A 14836-nucleotide genomic window follows, 5' to 3' on the forward strand; every position below is an offset into this window, starting at 1 on the left:
ATTGGAGGAAAAAAATTTTTTTGTCCGATCGAACGAGAGTCACATTGGCATACCTTTTATTATACACAACATACATACAGAGCTCCAACAATTTCATGAGTCTGCAGTTTATAATCGCTCAGCCGATCAATCAAATAATTTATCCATATCAAATTTTTCCAGCTAGCAGGGGATTGCTAGCAAAGATTGACAGGTGTTTGTTGGCATCTACCTCCTTCGTACTAAGAAGGAGTCTTCAAGTAATATAGATATTTCTTTTTTATATGGTCGCCAATGTGGTAGACAATTTGGCAAGTGTGAATTTTCGCTGGCTATAATGAATTATGCATCTTTTTTTGGTATAATAGTATCTCTAAATTCTTAAACCAAAATTAACAAAAGAAAAATAATTGATTGTCATCCAAGCTTTAACTACAGTAGAAAATGAAGCATTTGCAATAATCAGTTGATGTTCAGTCCTTCTAACTTATGGATAGGTAGATTACACCGGTTGTAACTGGCATCGTTGAGAAACATACGTGTTATGCAAACTATGAATAATGGTTAAGGAGGTAAGCCGCTTTTTAGCAAGAAAATCTAAGCATATGGTCAAATTCCTTTTTAACGGAAATGAAGTTTCAAACAACACTTTGAAAGTGTGTTTTATTATGTTGCTTAGGTATTATAAAGAATTAATAAAAAATAGGGACTTTTGATAGGTGCTACCTTTCTTAAGTGGTCCACAACCGGAAATTTAAGTTACGGAGTTATTACTCAAAAGCACGAAACGTCTTTTTTTGTTTATATGTAATATAAATAAAATGCAGACGTACTTTTTTCAATATAATGATTCTTGGTAAAGTATATAGTATACATTTCACAAAACAATCCAAATTTCTACAAATCTCCGTGCAATCATTGCTCGCAGAGAATGTAATAAACAACTTATCACAACAACATAACCTTGTCTCTGCATTTGTAAATACGCAATGAATTTTAGAGCTGATTGATACAAATTTGTTCAAGTGATGTTTTCAATAATTTAAAAAAATTGGATTTGAGATAGACGCAAAGTTTTCACCGATAAGCTATCATTCTTATATAACTGTTTAATAAATTTGCCTATTTTGTCTAATAAAATTGCGCTTCTCTATTATCATTCTAATCAATTTTTCTTTCTGCATGTTTCTGACATCCTTGCCCACTGGTCCCACAGTTTCTACCAACTATAGTTCTCACTTTTTACATGAGGCCCCCTTAGTGAAAGGATTTTGATAATACTTTCTACTTTCCGTAAAGATTCCCGATCCATGCCGTACTCCTTTGAGCTGCCTCCCGCTAAGAATACCAATAGACAGATAAAGGCAAGTCATTGTCAGAGTTTCAGATTACTTTAAAGCTGTCAACCAAACTCAGATACATATTACTTTTTTAGACTCCTACAATTTTTCTGACTCTTTTGCGTCCACGCAATTGCTTCCAATGATTTCTAAAATATTCGCCCACCTATGTGATCACGCTCCAATCACTCACTAGATTAGTGATAATACAACACCTAGAGTTCTTCATTTAAAAAGGTTGGGTTTTACCACTCATGTGAATACCCCTGAAGTAGGCATGCTGGATTCCCCGTCTTCAAATTCGAGGTCGAATTCTTAAAATCCACTACTTTTTTTATTAATAAATGAGAGAACAGGTCATGGCTCAATAAAGCAATATCTATTATATTTAAAATAATATTTTAAGAACCCCTAATGAAATTTTATGTAGATTTGTAGATTTATGCATGTAAGTATAAAAATTCGTTGCTTGTGATTCATTGCAGAAATTAAAATTAAATTTTTGGAACACAGAGAATATCTAAACTAATGCAATCACATAGTAGAACGTCATTTCACACAAATTTTGAATCGTTCTTGACCTTATTCGACAATTTTGAATTTTGGTAAAAATCCGGCAATTTCAGATCAAATTTTACCAGCAAAGGTTTTATACCCAAAATGTCCAAACAAACAGTATACAAGCAATTTCCGGACAAGTATCTCGCTTAAGTTCAGGATGGTGTTTTGATCGGCCGATTGTGCAATGAAAACAAAAGAAAATGCTACATATTAGCCTACGTTTTTCGAAATTGGGTATGGTGAGAAATATTTATGTACAAGCGCACCCATAGTCCTATCTAGCAATAGTACTATATTTCACTGTGTTCACATTTTTTGCTGAGCTCCTTTTCTGTAACCCTTTGGGTTGGAACTGAAAAATACACTTAAAGCCTTCCTGCTTGTCGTAACGTCCACTAAAAGAAACAGAAATTTGTGAGCCAAAAACCAGCAAATTTTAGAATTTTAATACTGCCGAAACCGAACCGATACAAGGCAAAATTCCGGGAAGTTCAACGCAGCGTGCGCGTTGACAAGAGGGAAGTTCCCATTGAGCTGGTCAGAGAAGCGGAAGCGGGATGCCGCAGAATGCAATAAATTCGGAAGTGCATACCGTATCACGAAAGAGCTTACATGTGGTCGCAATTCTTTCAATTTAATTGTGGTCATCAATAAACTCTGGCTGCTGACCTTGTCGGTCTCCCCGGAGAGCTATCCATCGTTGTACCTGCAGTTTTTTTCAAATCTGCTTCTTCTATTCTTACAGTAATCTAGGGAATCCGAGACCTTTCATAGAGAATGGAAGAAGGATATGGTTGTTAATGTTCCAAAGAAGGGAATCCGTTTTGAGTGTGACAATGGAAAGAGTATCTTGATGCGCCTTGCCGTTGCAAAAATAATAGCTAAAATAATCCTGGAACGTATCACAACGCATCTCGAAAGTTTGATCGACAGAGAGCAGGTCGGTTTGCGCTCCGGATCCCCCTACATTCTTCACATCAACACCCTATGAATCATTTTGGAGTAGCGCATAGGGTTTAAATCTTCTTTTGACCTGCTCTTCATCGATTTGGAGAAAGCTTTAGACAGCGTGAACGGGGAGTGCATCTGGAATGTTCTACGAAGGAAGAGATTTCGAAGAAACTAATAGCTATTACCAGAGAAATATTGTGGCGCAAGACATCACGTGCTGCCCCAAGATAAAATCTCAGTGAAGAGAACAAGGACGCGTTTGTAACTGGCTCGACCGTGACAGTACACGCAGAATCCGAAACAATTAAAGGCGAGTAAGCAAATGTTAATGATGATAGTTGCCCTAAGGGGACAAACCGGGGGTCTTCAGGTCCACTTAGAGGAGACCCTATCTAAGAATAAATCCCTAGAGGACTTAATCCGGAGTCGGCAGTCGACCATTATCAGAGAGGGAGGAGCTAAAACAACGACCGGCACAGGTCGCTCGGTGGAAGCAGGAAAGTGCCAAAATCTCTCCTATTTTGATTGTCAAGCCCGCGGAAAATTTCAGGGTGGCAGGGATTACTATCTACAAAACCATTACCAAGTACTTCCTGATGAAGAAATCGAGAACTCCAAACACGAGAGAACAAGATGAAGTTCTTTATATACACCCTCAGAAAAGAACACGTCATTTATGATTTGTGGTCCTAACCACTCCTACTCCGCACAGGAGATTAGCGAGGATCTGAAGACCCAAGGTGTTTCCCGTGTGCTATTTGTCAAACCGCTCGTCACATCGAAGGCGAAGCAAGAGAGCCGTAGACGGAATTTGTATCCAGTCTCCTTTGAAACTTCCTTCAAGGTGGGCGATTTCACCCCAGTAAAAACGATAAACCGCACATTAGTCCTTTTCAAGCGAACTATTAATAAATAGGTTCTGCAGTGCAGAAACTGTTAGCGAGTCTGTCATGTGGCACTGAACTGCCATCTGGAATATTGCTGCGCCAAATCTGAAGGCACACATGGGCAAGGTGAGTGCTCCAAGATTCTGGACAAAAATCCCAAATACATAAACAGTAGGGCCAACTACCGCGAGTGACCCAACTTTGCCAAAGTGATGTCGAAAAGGAACGTCCAAAAACAGGTCCCAACTTGCCGGACCAACCCAATCCTACCCACTAGAACACGCATGATTTCCACACTTTCTTCCCTCGGCCTTTTTTGCCTTTCACCGATGCATTACGCAGTGGCAACCCAAGTCACCCGGCCCCACATGTACCTTCTAACCAAGGATCTCCTAACTTTCGCTGAGCAATCCCGCAGTTCAGGCACGAGCTCGAATTGTCTCTAGGCCATCACAATCCGCAAATAGTGCTTCTGTGTGAAACCAGGTTGCACTATAGGTAAAAACCCGTCGTTCCAAAATTTCAAACTATTCCGCACAGAGGGATATCATCTTAGCCAAATACCTAGATAGAGGCCCGCAATGCGGGTCTCCGACAAATTCCTTGCAACACAACTCTTTTTTCCATCGGCTCAATATAAACCACCTCCGGCTTCGTATATGTCGTTTCCTAACAACTCTTTGTTGGGAACGACCTAACCACTATCAAAGTCTTAAGCGCAGACCAACCCCGCCCAACGGGAAAATTGTGGTCTCTGGCGACTCAAACGGTAGATGCACCTCCTGGTTGAACTTTTAGATCAATAATATTCGCAGCAAACTGCACCGCTATTTGACCACATGCTCCACAGCTCCTAATATCTCTCATTTTAGCCCGGCACTCCCTACATACAATGTGAAGAACAGTCATTCATACCTCGACCATTCCTGATAAACCGCAACATAAGCGCATCCCAATCCAAACACTATCCCTTTCCTGGCATCAGTAACCACGATGTCATCATCCTTAATATCCAACCCCCGATGGGGTCAATCGTCCAACACAGCTAACAGCTCCGAACTTCAGAAACGCCAACTGGCGGCTGATAAGCCAATCTTTCAAAGCCAGGCTGTTCCAGTTCTAACTCGTCCAGACGGTGTGTAGCAAATTTGTACCAACACGCTCCCTCAACTTGCATAGCCATATCCCCCTCCCGTACGATATCCGTCAAGACATTCACTACAAGGAAACCTTATCTCCGCAATACGATATCCGTGATCCCGACACATTAATCTGTGAAAGGATCTACAACCGCCTCTCTAATATTACTAAATTCAAACACTATCACTCCTCCCGAAGAAGCAAACGTCCTTACTAACCATTTCGCATAGCCGACCAATCCGCTTTCCATATTCTGGAACCAGAGCTTTGAAGTTGAGGTCAATGCATCTATAACTTCCTTCGTCCTAAACCCAATCCGCCAGACGGAATTATTCCAATACTCTCTCCTCTGAAATAGTCTTACTGGTTCAATCCCGCCTATCAACTTCATTAATCCCGAGGCCACAATGTTCATAAAGGAGAGCAAGAACAGGCTTGATAGAGTCCCTCCCATAATCATTACAAAATGCACTGTCTCTATCAACCTCTTCCAGTCAACAATATTCAACCATTGCTTGCTGAAATCTGCTCAGATCATACCCATTCCAAAGAAAAACGAAAATCCTCTCCTTCCAAATAACTATAGCCCAATCTCTGCCCTTTCAACCTCCGCTAAAATCTTCTTGCGTACAATCAAGTCGGTGATAGATGAGCACTACGGTAGAAGTAACTCTATCCCGGACTTCCAGTTCTCCAACCGAACAGGTCATTCGGTTGAGCATACTTTCCTTGTCCTGAAAACCGACACCTTTCTCGGAATTAATCGCAAAGCACCTACAATGCCCTTTCTCGTTGACATGAGGAAAGCGTTCCTTATGACAATACAGACTCGTCTATAAGCCAAAAAACATACTGCATTTCCATCTTTGTAAACGAATATACAGCTTTCTTGAAAAACGACAATGCCAAATGAAAGTTGAGCAACAACTATACTCTCCTTCAACCAATCCAGCTGCCACTAAGCGGAAACTAGCCCTCAACCCTCAAAAATGTCAAATAATCGCCTTGAAAGGAAAACGAACATGATTTCGAAAATGGTTTCCGATATCAAAAATCTGTCCTTAAAAATCTATACATCGCCCATCGCCACAGTGAACCAAGTTATCTGTTGAAATCGAAGGGGATATGGACTGCAGGAACGAAAGTGATCGAAGCTCTCTATGGGAAGCTTAGGCAGAAGAAAATCAGCCAGAAGAAGGAACGAGTAAGGGGCACGAGCGCAAATTCGAGTGTAAGATAACAAGGTTTTGTTTCACACAGAACCTTAAAAAGACGACGGTGCGGAATATATATCCTACCAGATACTCTACGAAGCCTCCAAAACACCGCGCATTTAAGCAGTACTGGCTCGATACGCAGCCAAATTCCTTGAAAAGTGTCTATTACACCCTAAGCCCTTAGTTGCTGAGTGTCCATGGATTGAGATCAGCGAGGAAAACCTCCCCCGCTTGAACCACTTCCCAGAAATTATTCTTTCCGACAAAAAATTTAACCCTTTTTCGACAGACAGGTAGTCCTCCACACAGGTTGCCACTCCCACCCCGAATTCGTTCCTCCACCCAAACAAAACAGCTCACATCGTTCATAACCCACCTTCCCTCCCTAATCCCTTTCCCATCCTTATCCTGCCGTCTCTCCCCAACCCTATTTTGGAATTACCGGCAATACGAATTGAAGGGTTTTGTTAACTTTCTTCCAGGTACAATCAACAATATAATGCCGTTTTATTATGATAGGTTAAGTTCCATAGCTTTAACCTTAGATAAAGTTATCTGCTAAGGTTCCTGTTAGGTTAACTAAAAAATGTTATTTCAAAAAAAAAAGTTTCTATATGATGCACAAACATTTCGTACTTTCCATGCTCATTTATCTTCGACCATATCCTAGAACAATCTAGATGTTTCTCCGCTATTTAGGTTGTGCTAATGTGTTTTTCTCTTTAACTAGTTTAACTAGCCTGGGGACTATTTGGCCGTCATTAGAATATTTTGAAGACAATCAGTACTCTCAAATATGTTTAGGTTAACAGCTGGCTTCCAATGCCTAAAAGTGTTTTGAAAGAAAAGAACGTTGATTGTCAACGCCATAAAAGTCCAAATTTTGTTTTGATTTCTAATGACACCATGACTTTGAGAAACTTCGAGTATTCTAAAAAAATACCAAAGTAAAAATACTATTTTTCTCTGGGTTCTAAGCTAACATTTTTTGCTGGAAAATAAAATTGAAGAGGAAATAATCTCCTCTTTCCTAGTGAAGATTATATAATTAGTGACAAATTAACGAAGATAATGTGACATAATACCTAAAATCGAATATCTTGTTTCGTAATTTTTCTGCACAATTTTTTTCGGGCTATTATATAAATTTTAAAACATAAATCAAGGCGTATTAACTCTGGTATGATACCGGCAAGCAAAAGGTATCTGAGATGGCTGAAATTGCGAAAATCAATTATACCGATTGCGAATATGTAATTACATTATGAACGCTCTCGGGTTATTAAATTCTTCTAATTTTGTGATATCATCTTTCACTTTTCATAAAGCCTCCTGAGAATACTTAAACCCATCCACATTCCATATAGTGTACTTAAAAATTTAGACTAATCCTGAACCAAACTATTAAAAAATTCAAAATAACCGACAATCTGCATTACTAGACTCCATGTTCAGAGCTATCCTTGGTATTGTATCTTTTCAAACGTTTCCAGTTGACCATAAAATTGAATCCGCAGCTACATTAGTGTAATGATACTAGACTAGTTTTATGATCAATGCTACATGCAGCCTATGCATGATTTGAGTGACTCAAAGTCAATCCAAAAGACATTGCATCGGTGACTTTGCAGTTTTTCAGACTGTGCAAAGACATATGGTGAAGGTGGTGAAAAATTGAAAGTATTTCCCCCGTAAATACGTATTACTTGCACTTACAGGTAAGAAATGCAATAGTTCGTGCGGACAAATGGATTCGTTTCTGACTGCGATAGCCGCCTTAAACGTAGTAATTAAGGCGGTCTATGTTAACTGTTAGGTTAAAATTATATATTTTTATATTTGAGATCAAATACGTATATCTTTCTGGAACATGAAAATTATGCTTTTTATAAAACGTCATGTATTTTTCTTGACACGCATTTCTTAGAAATTATCTTACGTTCTTGAATATAAGGGATTTTTACATGGTCATGTTATAATTTTGATGTTGTATAAGTACCTAACATAAGTATCTGAAATTCGAAATTTTTTTTAAGATCGTCATTCTACTGAAAAACGTCTCCCCCTTAAATGAAATTTTTAGGAAAGAACCTGATTTCGGTTATTCTAGACACCACTAAGACGATATATCTCTAAAAACTGGTTGACTTTTTCTAGCTTTTCCGTACTATTTAACCATATTTATGTATATCAATATCAATAATGTTCCTTCAATCAACAACTTGTTGACGATATATGTAGTAGTCGGGCTGCAATTTGTTTTGAGAATGGCTTAAATAGTATCTTCGCTCGCCTTTAGTGTTTATTAAATTCGATACAGTCCGGTTGGTTAGTTGGTTCGTAAGCTCGTTGTCGAAATTAATGGATTTCGAAAATCGCGATAAATGAGTTTCGACTTGAATCGAATTGAATTGTGATAATGAACAATCATGGTGTGATGAAGTTTGCTCTTTGAAGATATTTTATTCAGTGATTGTGTACTTGAAAGTATTATTAGCCGTTTACAGTGTTATACATAAACTAGTGCCGATATTTTGAGTGAAGGAACGAAAAGTGAATCTAAGTGCAAGTTTGGATGTTACAACTTACATTATGTAAGTCCTTTTTACGAAAATAATAGGACTTTGTGTAAAAATTATATAATAACGATTCATGCTGCAATTTATGGGTTCCTGACATTTAATTTGTATTGACGTGTTCCTAGTGCAGAAGGCGAAAATTGTCTTTTATCTGGTTTATAGTTTGACCTTTTTTTAAAAGAATTTTTTCATTCAACCTCTAGTATCATTCCACTGAAATATAGTCATTCTAAATCAATTTATTCTAATATTAGTTAATAGTGAATAAAATAACGCATCTTGTAAATTCCCTGGTTCAGAGTTTTTTCATTAATAGTAGACCCGGTATATTTTTTAAGATATATTGATATTTTGGGAGAGGATGCTCCCTGTTCAGTATCAAAATTCAATTCTCTGCTAAGGTGCTTGAGTAATAAAAATCTTATTATATTTTCCCTTTAGTAATATTATTCCCAAACTTTACGGAAATCCACATTATTAGCAAAGATGGGTAAGGCTCTTTCTTGGAATATATTTGAGAAGATTTGTGAAGTTCCAGTCTAGACATCACGAAGTGAGATCATCAAATTGATTTATATAATAATTTTCCTTATTATTTTAATGTTTCCTTGATATCATCCGTTCCCCTGATATGACCAACTATTAAAATCTAAAAAAATAGAATATCTTTAGTAGGTCTTTTACTACATGGTCTGTCTTTAACTTTCGTCCCTTTGGTTTTCCAAAGTGGTCCATTATATCACAGAGTGATATTAACAGCCATTGATCACTTATCTGTTTCACGATCAGCAAGATGAATTTTCTCATCCCGTGAATATAATAGGAATTGCATCCGTATAACAGTTTCTTTGTAAGAACACTAAGCTCCTCAAATTGTTAGATGATTTTCGCTTTGTACATAGGTTTATGAAACGAGTTGCAATTTCTTGTGTTGTGCTGCAATTATACGAGATATTTTCACAGGGGTTGATCCCAGAGCAATTTCAGTTCTTTGTCGAAACTTAACTTTTTCCAATACAATTTCTAAAATTGGCTTTTTGGTGCAGCGTAGTGTGTTTGCTAACCTTTCCATTAATATCATGATAACAAAGTTTTTTGAATATTTCTTGAATATTTTCAACATTTATGTGTGTGTTCATTGAACATTGAAAACTTAACAGAAAAGAATTGACAATAGTTGAAGAGTTCTGCTTATTTATCAGTCTAAAACTAAACAGGATAAACGAGTTGAGGAGAATTCCTCCGTTTATCTTTTTCTACTTCGTCTGCCTCCTGGAAGAAAGGCCTGTTCAAGGAGACTGTCTTGGACTTGGCACTGACGTTCATACTGAGCGTGTAATGCATGCACTGGACAGGATGAAGCCTTTCTTCCAGAGCTAACAATATGTAGTCGGATCTTATTGGCTGAAAAAAAAACATAAATTCGTCCCTAAGGCTTGGAATTTCCGATTATTAAAAGTTTAGCTTTATCAGTATTCTAACGTCAAGGATAGATTTCTGGCAAGGATATTTGTGTAAACTTTTCGTGTTTCTTGATATTTATTGGTTGGAATAAGTATTTCGCCTTCTACGAAAGGAGTATTTAGATTCCGATGTGAGCTACTACTCTTGATGAATCGAGATGCATTTGTTATTATTCGTAGCATCTTCAACTGGGTTTTGTTAAAGCAGTTTGATATTTGAAGTTTTTGTTGTACCCCTTAACTGAATTCCATAGGTTAGGTAGGTTTAATTAATGACTTGTAAAAAACTAACTAGTGATAAACTAGAATTTCGGTCGGTTTACCAGTAGATACTTTTTAACTTTAGTCTCGCTTGCGTCCGTTTACGTAGATATAATCAGATTATCGTCAACTGGCAGATCGGAAACATATATCAGATATAATAATGAACCTAGTACGTTTTCCTTGGGGACACCTGCTTCGATAGGATGATCTTTGGATTTGAAGCTTTTGTATCTTAATCGGAACAATCGATCTTTTATATAGGACTCCAAAATATCATAGATAATAAACTTGTCAGTAGATTTTTTCTCATCCTGTACAATATCCCTTTGTGCCACGCTCTGGAAACCCTGGGCAATATCGAGAAAGACGGCAAAACAATATGTTTTTTTGGTTTGTTTTATGGCCTAAACAGTACGGTGAACCTGTTCTTTGATGGTCGGGAATAATATTGCAACTTGTTAGGAACGACAAAATCTTTAATACCAGCAGTTTTTCAATTACTTTTGATAACTTAGGAAGTAGACTTATTGGGCGGTATAATGCTACTTGCTTCGAATCTTTCGCCGATTTTGCGACCGTAATTATAACAGAGGTTTTCCACATATTCAAGAAGTGACCAATACGTGTAATCACGTAGAAGACCTCAATCAGATGTTTGATAGCCTGGAGAGGGAGTTCTCTGACTATTTTGCCTGTAATTTGGCGTGGACACATCCTTTTTAGGATCGAGTTCTCTGATGATGCGATCAGCATTTGCAACTATGAAGTGGAGGTTCGTTTTGCCAAATGAGGGTAAGCACCCTGGAAGTTGAAATCTGTTTTTCACTAGATCAGGTATAAAAACATTTTTTAAATGGATCCGCAATGCAGCATCACTTTGGATCCAGTCAACATTTCCTAGGCGCAAGGGTGATGAATGTTGTTTCGGTGTTTTCAGATCCCTACAAATTTTCCAGAGGGATTAGTCGGTATCCACTGTCAAAGTTGATCCGCTGAGCTAATTTTGCATACTCTTTTAAGGTTTATGGTTCAGAGCTTTTCGTAGACCGTTTGTTGCCTCTGAAAGTCCAGCTCCTAGCCTTGGATAACGATGTATTTGCCACGCACATCTGTCATTCCGTTTTTTGTAGATCATTTCTAAGATAACTGCTGAGGGTTTGTATCGGTGAACTACCCTTTTGCTTTGATTTTTTTGGATAGTCGCTCAGAAAAGTACAGTATGTTGGTAAAACTTTCAATGGCTAGGGTAATGTCACGCTTCGTATTCAGAGGTGTTCCATTGTATAAGTGAGAACTTCTATATTTCCGATATTTTAACCAATTAGTAGAATTGTTCGTTAGAGCTTCCAGTTCGCTTCCTCGGCTGTCTGAACAAGTGTATGATGACAGGAGAATGATCGGATGAGAATTGGTAATATGGTTCAACTAAAATCGTCCCTCGGCGGATATTTTTGGTAATTCCGAAATCGATGAGATCGGGAATTCTGCGGCGGTTGGTTGGCCAGTAAGTTGGCTGCGCAGATGAAATGAAATCGTATTCCTTTGTCCCGCTCAAAACATTTTAAAGCTCCTTACTTCTTGGGTTGATAAGTCTGAGTATGTTTCACGTTGTGTTGTCAGTATCTGTTGCGCCAAGTCGAATATCTCGATTACTCGAATACATGTCGCTTGCAATCAATTGGTATAATAGTTTTCAAGGACATAATGCTTGAGGCCCTATTTTATAAGGGTAACAGTACGTCCCCCTTTTCCTCTTTATAAGTGTGCTTTCTTCTGAATTTCTAAGTTTTTTGTTCCTGGATTTATACCAGAATTATTTTAATATTATAATCTCCTGACTGTTCCCTGCAAACTTAATCAAGATAGAAAAATTCTTACCTATGTTTGCCTACATTCATCCCTTTCGCTGAGGCGATTCGGGATATATATATATAGACTTATGTAATATGGACTTCCGCCACGGTCAGACCGCCAGTAATTTGCGTTGTTACGTATTCAGGCCCTCATTATAAAAAACCAAGAACTCTGATTATATAATTTTGTTTTATGAACACCATTCCTTCCTCAAGGCATTCGAAATATAAAGGAGCAGAAAATTGAATCCCACAAAACATGAAATAATTATAAACTTGGTGAATAATTTTCCTACAATTCTTCATATACGTAAATATAGTGTGTAAGTGTTATTCATTTTAGCGTAAATATGAATATTTTAACACATTATATTCCGAGAAAATGAAATCCAATTTGAAAGAAACGTGATAAATAAGTTATTAATACCGCAGGCATTTTTGATGCGATAAAAATTGTTATTTCCATCAATCTATCAGTAAACAAATAAGTGAATACTGCCATTTCGGATTTTATCAGAATTGACTGTTGCATACCGGAAAAAAATCCAGATACTGATCTTGCATGAATTAATGAATTAGTAACCCTCATATCAGTAGCACCCAGTTTATAGCATGCAACTAATTTCTATTAGAAATACAACCCAATTACTAAAGAAGTTACCCGAAATAATAATACCTCACCGTTAATACCTTCTAGAAAATACTAAGCTAGTTTTATTTAATGTTTCGTCTGTTAAACTTGATTTGCTGTTTGTTATATCCATAGGCACACTTAGCAGAGACTTACTAATTCCATCCATTACCTTTCCAATGTATCAAAGCTTGAGGGTGGTGGCGTAAAATGCTGAGAATGGAAAATTTAAACAGGAAAAATAACATATGTATTTATGTATATGATTTCTACATGCGACATCTTAAGGCTTTTAGCTGCAATACATTTGTTTATTTTAGAATGTGCAGTTGAGATAATTTTCCTCAAAAGAATGACAAAGCCGGAAATGTATACCAGTATTAGATCTTTGTGGTCCAAAAGTAATATGGACAACTGTATCCTGCATTTGTGACTTTTATGCTGCTGTAGTAATTATTTGTAAATTAGTCAAACTGAAGAAATTTGCCATTAACAATGAAGTATGTAATTTAGCCCTAAGGCACCTAGCCCGTAACTTCCATATTTAGAAACTCTTGTTATATGGAAAGGAGAATCTATAAAGTTAAACTGGCATAGAAAGAAACAGCGTCAGGTTTATAAACTCACTTTCGATTCTTCTATCACAGGAGGCAGGAAATGAATGTTGCGTACATTCTAAAACTCCATGTCAAAACTGCCAGGAATTTGGCTATTCCAAGCCAAATTCAAAACTACTGAGTTTTTTTGTTTGTTAAGAGAATGAGGGAGTCCTTAGTCTGCCAACCCTTTGATAGTGGGCCAGACCAGCTAGGAAGAAACTTTTCCCCATTCTCTCTACTCCATAGGCCTCTCAGTGTGTATAAGTGATGATAGGGGTGGTGTTCTGTAATGTGATATTACACTGTAAACCATTATTTATCAAAAGAGTAATATTTTCATTATGAAGTGATGATGAAGTGATGCTAAGTGATGTTGTAAAGTTCAGCATTGTTGCGATGTTTAGATTGCGTTCAGTGATGGCAATGCGATATTATTTTTTAAGATGATATCATCTTTGTGATATTATATAAGCCACTTGTCTATCTGTAGTAGTCAGTAAAACACTTTTTAAATCCATTCTTCAAGAACAATCTCCGATGAAACTCGTTTTGCAAAATTTTGGGAAACTCTTGTGATATTGATGCAAGCAATGACACAATTCATGGCATTATGCAAATCACGTTTCAAGAAATGATATTCGCAATTAATCACAAATTTCATAAGTCAAACAGATGATCGAGCTAAAGATCAATGCAAAAAGGATACAACTTCTATGACATCAGACTAGCAAAGTTCCCAGAGGAATGAGTATACTAATTAGAACCAGATTAAACACTTTCTCCAAATTCTATCAAGCAATACCTTTGCGCTCCATCTATCTGAATAATAGAATCTAGCAAACAAATCACCTTTTCAAGGGTATATGTCCCACCTAGGTTTAACATTACAACAGTTCAATATTTTTTTCAGTACATGCGAAAATCCCCAAGGCGGATCATTGAACTCTTTTAGATGCTCTGCCAATCGTTCTGCTCTTTCTTTGTTATCACCGATATTCGTCCTGTCGTTTTTAATTGAAAACTCCGTCTCAGGCTTTTTACTACTTTGTAGGCGTGTCTTGTCTTATTATTCGCCAAATTGTTATCAGTTCTTCTTAGTTCGCTGTCAAAATTTCTTCTCTTTTATCTTATCACTCTATTTGCTGATCGTTTGAAATTGTCGTGGTTCCGTCTCTTCATTCTTGTGTTTCGTTTGGTGTACCGTATATACATATACCTGATGCTTTTTCTCCAGCACTTCTAAGCATTCCTCATCGAATCGGTTATTTCTTTTATGGATGGCATTGTGTCAGAAGTCTGCCGATTTTATGATTGGATTTCAGCTGCATGCGAAATCAATGAGTCGATGCCCGCTATCATTTGACTGTGGTTA

General features: G+C 37.4%; 1 protein-coding gene across 3 annotated transcripts in view; it reads left to right on the forward strand.

Moving 5' to 3' along the window:
• The window catches only part of LOC119651515 (sodium-independent sulfate anion transporter), a 109845-nt gene that overhangs the window by 77309 nt on the left and 17700 nt on the right, over positions 1-14836 (forward strand). The window contains exon 1 of one of the 3 annotated variants that reach the window (XM_038055146.1): positions 8146-8669. The exons of 1 other annotated variant lie outside the window; for it this stretch is intronic. The gene's annotated coding sequence lies outside the window, so the exon portion shown is untranslated. Of the gene's footprint in view, positions 1-8145; positions 8670-14836 lie in introns of those variants that run through there. One more of the 3 variants, XM_038055145.1, reaches the window with a different exon arrangement.

Source organism: Hermetia illucens, chromosome 3 (assembly GCF_905115235.1).
Source record: "Hermetia illucens chromosome 3, iHerIll2.2.curated.20191125, whole genome shotgun sequence".
Lineage (NCBI taxonomy): Eukaryota > Metazoa > Arthropoda > Insecta > Diptera > Stratiomyidae > Hermetia > Hermetia illucens.